Source organism: Mus musculus, chromosome Y (assembly GCF_000001635.26).
Source record: "Mus musculus strain C57BL/6J chromosome Y, GRCm38.p6 C57BL/6J".
NCBI classification, from domain to species: Eukaryota; Metazoa; Chordata; class Mammalia; order Rodentia; family Muridae; genus Mus; species Mus musculus.
This window is the reverse complement of record NC_000087.7, coordinates 1,053,188-1,059,187: the sequence shown is the minus strand read 5'-3', so window position 1 is coordinate 1,059,187 and position 6,000 is coordinate 1,053,188. Positions and strand designations below refer to the sequence as shown.

General features: G+C 42.8%; 1 pseudogene across 1 annotated transcript; it reads left to right on the top strand.

Annotated features, from left to right (window-relative positions):
* Window positions 1-319: 319 nt before the first annotated feature.
* On the top strand, window positions 320-3,424 carry Tspy-ps (testis specific protein-Y encoded, pseudogene; annotated as a pseudogene). Its single transcript, NR_027507.1, has 4 exons — window positions 320-371; window positions 1,927-2,022; window positions 2,598-2,683; window positions 3,338-3,424. The product of NR_027507.1 is annotated as a testis specific protein-Y encoded, pseudogene (transcript).
* Window positions 3,425-6,000: the final 2,576 nt, after the last annotated feature.

Here is a 6,000-nt window from a genome sequence, read left to right as displayed (position 1 = left end):
TGGATTTTCCATTCTACCCACTCTCCTAAAGAAGCTGTGACCTCTTTAGGGTCACAAGCACAAGCTTTAGGCCACCTGGACAAGTGGCACAGGACCAGAACCACAGGACTAGGTGACGGTTGTGCTTGTGATCACCAGACTGGTCGGAGGTAGGCTGGTTAGAGGTGAGCAAGATTATCTATGTGATTATCTATGTACTTCTTAATGTAAGACAGTTTGAGTCCTGTGTCCTGCTGACATCACAATAGCCCACTCAGTCCCAATAGCAACAGAGTCTGCTACCAGGAGCTGCCAGAAAAACTCAGAGGCTGGTTTGCGACTCAGAAGATTGTCAGGTCCTGCTGACTTGTGGCTCAGGCATCCTTGTACAGGTTGAGTATCCTATGGAGACTCTAGAGGAGGAGAGTGTGGGCATGGCCCCTCAGGAATTCTGGGACCTGGTCCTCCTGGAAAGCAGCCTTCTGGAGGGAGAGGCCCCAATATAGGCATCAGAGCAGAGCCCAGGTACTCCTGCTGGGAACAATCAGATGGTGAAGGCTTTTGGTAATAGGTGGTCCTGTGGAAGACTGGGTACCCATTGCAGAGGTGCTACATCACCCTGATATGTGTGAGGAGGGGGACAAGGCTGCTATTTAAAGTTACAGAGGTGGTGGATGTCAAAAATGAGAGTGACAATGTAAAGGAGCATAAGCAGAAAGGTGAACAAGATCAGCAGGCTAATCTGGAAAAAGACCCAGAGCAGGCCTGTGATTCTAAAGACCAGTATGGGATAAAAAGGCTGCCACAGTCAGATGGTAGGCCTGTGGAATGCAGATCTAAAATGGAGAAGCTGGAACTTCTTCAACAGGAGCTCAGCTTTGTGAACGGCCGCTGTAGTGGAGCTTTTGCCTGGATTAAAGCAAAGGTGGCCAAAATGCGCAAATCTCACTTTAAGTGCAGAAAGACCATAATCCAGGGCATCCCAGGCTTCTGGGCTAAAGTTGTATACTTAAGTGTTCTCTCTGAGCACTGGTAGCAAAGAGGGTGAATTGGTTATGGAGAACTGTGGGGTGGTTTGGGGAAAGAACTCTGAAGTTTAGACAATGGAGACCAATCTCATGGTGTTATGTCCAGAAAGTAAGTGGGACCCTTGTGCAGCAGGGAATGTGTGATCAGGAAAGAAGACTTTGGCCAGGGACACCAATCACTACTGTGAGTACCCTGTCATGGGATAGTTACAGGAACATTTTATATAAAGTCTATGATTTGCCTGCCCTTTTGTATGGGAAACAAAGTGGTCCCCTTTAGTACCAACCACTGTTGATCTCAGTTTCATGATAATTCAGAAGCTTTAGATTGTGCATTTGGATGCATATTTACTGAAGAAATATTCTGTGACTTTTGAGGCAATATGATAGCATCAGTCTCCCAGGCACTGCCAATCCCTTTTCTCCACTATTCTCTTCCTATTGATATAGATGCTGCCTGCATGTGAAAAGCATGCCAGTCTAACACACAGGCATGCATACACATTTCTTGCACAAGGTCAGGAGAGGCAGATACAGCCCAGTTCTTGTCATCCTTTGTGTATACATTGGCCTTTAGTAGCTGGGGAATATTAGATCAACAGCCACTTTATCAGGTACTTAGCTTGCTTTCTTCAACTGTGCATAAAAGTTTCCTGACTCCACCTGGACTGCTTATATTGATTTTCTCTGACTACCCATCATCTTCCAGGGTGTCAGTATATTCCCATATTCCAAAGATTGTAATTTCCTCCTCCTACAGAGGTTCAGATTTTCACATAACAGGAGACTTAGAACATCTTACTCATCTTAGTATAGGAAAGGACATAGGGCAACAAAGGAAAGACCTTATGTCCATGTGTCTATGTGGGGTCCCACTCCAAGGACTGCTCTCATTACACAGTGGCTCATTTGCTTCTAGCTCCTCTTCCCATAGTATAGCAATGTTCCATCCACAGATGTCGTCCATCATCAGCAACCAAGATGAAGACTTACTGAACTACATGTTGAGCTTGAGGTGAGTTGGAATTGTGTCTGGGCAGAGCATAAGGGTGTTTTCTGGAAAAACAAATGTGGGCAAGTATTACATTTTATTATCATGTGTGGGCCCTAATAACACACATAGAGATTTCCCTTTTATTTCCTCCACATCTTGATAGGTGGAAGAGTACAACACTGGGCTGAGGATGTGCAGGATAATGTTTTTCTTTAGTGAAAACCCATACTTCCAGAATGATATTGTCACGAAGGACTATCAGCTCAGCATGGTTGGAATGTATGGTCATAGGTTATGGGGTGTTGCATGGGCAGGGGTATGGTGATCCCTGTGCTATTCCACACTCCTTTTCTGCAGTATACAAAGAGTCAGATTCCAGTATAATAGAGTTGATTGGACAGGCAGAGCATGGTTATGCTAACTGCATGCAAGAAACTACTAGACTCACTTTCTTCAACTGGTTGTGTGCACACAAATTCCCTGGCTCCAACAGGATTGCTGAGGTTGGCTTTCTCTGACCATCCATTATCCTCAAGGCCTAGGTAGGTTAGTCCTGGGAATGAGATTTCCATCTTCTGCCCCGCTTCCAATCACAGGTAATCATGGATGACCTGTGGCCAAATCCTCTTTACTGTTAACATAAGGAAGAGCACTCATGAAGGGAGAATTAGGACCTTGTCAGGTGAGCAGACAATTATATCCTGAAAGGGTGTTCTGGGGCCTCAGTGGACAATGAGAGAATGACCATGAACATTTAAGTGTGAGGGAAAGTTGTAAGTACGAGTAGACTTTACATACCTCTGGAGGTGATAATTCCACCCCTACTATGTGATTTGGTGATGGATTAAAGAGAACTTCCTTGGGCTCTTCATTATTCTTAACAATCCTGGATCAGAGTGGCTTACCCAGGTTTTTGCCTTCAACTTCACACTTCTCCATCTCAAACCAACGTGGTTCTCTCCAGTGTGCTCCTTTGTGGTGACATCCCAAGTGTCCTCCAGGAGTTTCTACTAATCCAAACCTAGCAAACCTGACTGTTTAAATAAATACCTTGGAGATACAGGGAAATAATATTAGATAGTCAAAAAAAAAAGCATCACAAAAAGGAAATCTGCCTTTTAAAAGATCTGGGACCACTTCCACATGTCCCAGTGTGTATTCATATGTAGATGTAGATTCATATGTATGTGTCTTGTCAGTGTGTATAGATGTTTAAACCCAAGTGCTGTAGAATTTTGAGAATCACCAGAATTGGGGCAACATTCACCAAAAACTAGGAAGTTTTTAGGAAGCAAAGATGGTGAATATTTACCATGTTTCTCATGTTTTTTTACAGGATACAGAGCAGAGCATTTCTGACTGTAGGCCATTAATGACCATACACCACATGTGGAATTGACTGAGATAAATACTGGCAAAGGTCTTCTCATTTTCTGTTGATTATTTGTGGAGTGTGGCTATTCACAGGAAGTAATATCCAAGCCCCTGGAGCTAAATTCTCTTCATTCAGATTCTCTGACCAGACTAAGGACTTGAAGAATAAGGGTTGAACAGGAGATGGATACATTGCATTGGCCACATTCCTCACAAACATAGGGCCAATTTCCACTAAGATAGTACTAAACATGTCTTTCAGGAACAGAGAGATCCCCTAAGGCAAGAGTAGACATTGTTGGACAAAGTAGACCCTGTCCCCAGTGAGTTCCTTGGTCTTTGTGTTGGTATAGCTTTACATGTATCCGGTTAAACAGCAAGTTTGTTAGGAAAGTAGGAACACGGGTAAAATATATTTTGCAAATGTACCCCTTTCATACTCATCATTTCCCCAGTTCTATAAGAATTGCACTAAATGACTTCATTAACTCTCAGATAGATAGTTTAGGGCTTGTATGTCAGCCAGTACAGGGTGACAGTGCCTTAAAGGAGTATGAAACTATTAGTACAACTCAATTTCTGTCTGAGGGAATTGTCATGTAATGTCACCACTGGCAAGATGGGTGCCCCCCAGGACCCCCAGTCTCTTGAAACAGATCCCTTCCTGTGTTGATTCATTCTGAGATTGTTATGTTGCAGATGTGTGGAAAGACTCATTAGGGCCCAAAGCCTAGCTTTGCCTTGAGGAAGTATTGAAGGAGAGATCTTTCTAGAAAGTACAGATGCTCTTTCTTGAAGCACCTTTCACCAGTGAGTGGGTTTCTTTTCCCCAAGCTTCAGATTCAGTGGGTAGGTATTACATTGAGTGTCTCCATGTTTTTGTTTGAGATGCCCATGCATTGAACAGATCCCTTGGAGATGCTGTCTCCAACACTTACAGTAACTTCCAGCAACCCTCCACTTCAAACATCAGCTCAAAACTGAGTGGGACTTGATATCAGCAGTGACACTACAGTTTTCATATTAAGGGCTGTTACAGTGCAAAGGTAATCCCTCTCCCAAGTTCCTAGGGGCATGAGGTGTCATGTATTTGAAACATCTGGCCTGGAGAAGAGATGGCCTTTATGTAGGAAGAATGGGGATAGTATTTTTTCTTACAATACTGACTTCACATCAAAGCAGGATGATGGTCTCTGCACTCCTACTTAGGAGACTCAGTTATTATACAGCTCCCTTGCAAATCTGAAAAGTAGCAGGAACATGAACTGCTGGTTACGTGAATCTTCCTGTCCTCTCTGACAAACTTAAAAAGAAGCAACAAGGGGCTGGTGAGATGGCTCAGTGGGTAAGAGCACCCGACGGCTCTTCCAAAGGTCTGGAGTTCAAATCCCAGCAACCATATGGTGGCTCACAACCATCTGTAACAAAATCTGACTCCCTCTTCTGGAGTGTCTGAAAACAGCTACAGTGTACTTACATATAATAAATAAATAAATCTTTAAAAAAAAAAAAAGAAGCAACAAGAAAAATTTGTGTACAAAAACCATGGAGGCTGGTTTATGTTTTCCATCTTCTCCAGAAGGACATCTTCTGCCCTGGGTTGTTGTTGATAGACCCAGTGACAGTACAATGCAGAAAACTGATTTTATCCTTTTCCAGAAATATTAATTGCAAATAACTTTTGGGGTTTGTGTCTACTTTCCCTTTACAATGTTGGAATTTTGAACTGGTTTCTGGGTATTATCATAAACTCTGAGTTTATATGTATATAACTCCCATTGTGAGGTAAAGATGCTATTCTATTGGAGTCATGCCCTACATTGAACTCTTTTTTAAAAATCATCCTACTCCATATAAAATCCTGATCCTGGAGGGATCTCAACTTCTTTACATTGTCTAGATGTGGATGCTATTCATGCATCTATGCACTTCAGCCTACAACTGACCAAAATCAAACTACTATGAAAGTCTAACTTAACGAACCAATAATTTGATTGTGATTGATTCAGGACTATGTGTGAGTGATAACCTTCAAGAGCAGAAATCTGTGTCACATAAGCCCAGCCCAGAATTGTGTCAGCTCACAAACCTGGGAACTGTAGCACACTGCAAATCTTGCAGGTAACTCAACAGGTTGGAAAATATCCATTTCATGTGATTCTTTCAGGGTGTGTGTATGTGTGTGTGTATGTGCATGTGAGTATGCCTGTGCGTGTGTATGTGTGTGTGTGTGAGGGAGAGAGAGAGACAGAGACAGAGACAGAGACAGAGACAGGATGTATATTTCAAGTCTGGTCTGAGAGGCTTTTTTGTAGCTTGGCTTATCTAAATTTGACTCTCTCGGCAGTCTGTATTACTTATTCTTGGAGAGAAGGGGCCTAGTGAATCTGGTCAGTTTCAGGGACTTTCTAAAGCTGTTTTGAGTTGTTGTATTGAGTGTTGTCTTAAGAAGCTTCACTGGGAGATGGATGTTTTAGCCCCAAAGAAACCTGCTACACAATATTGCACTGCTTCTTCTGGCTCTTAACATTATTTCTACCCCCTCTTTTTCAATGATCCCAGAAACTCAGAGAGATGACTATAGATGTTCACCTATGGACTATGAATCAGACCATCATGCCACCA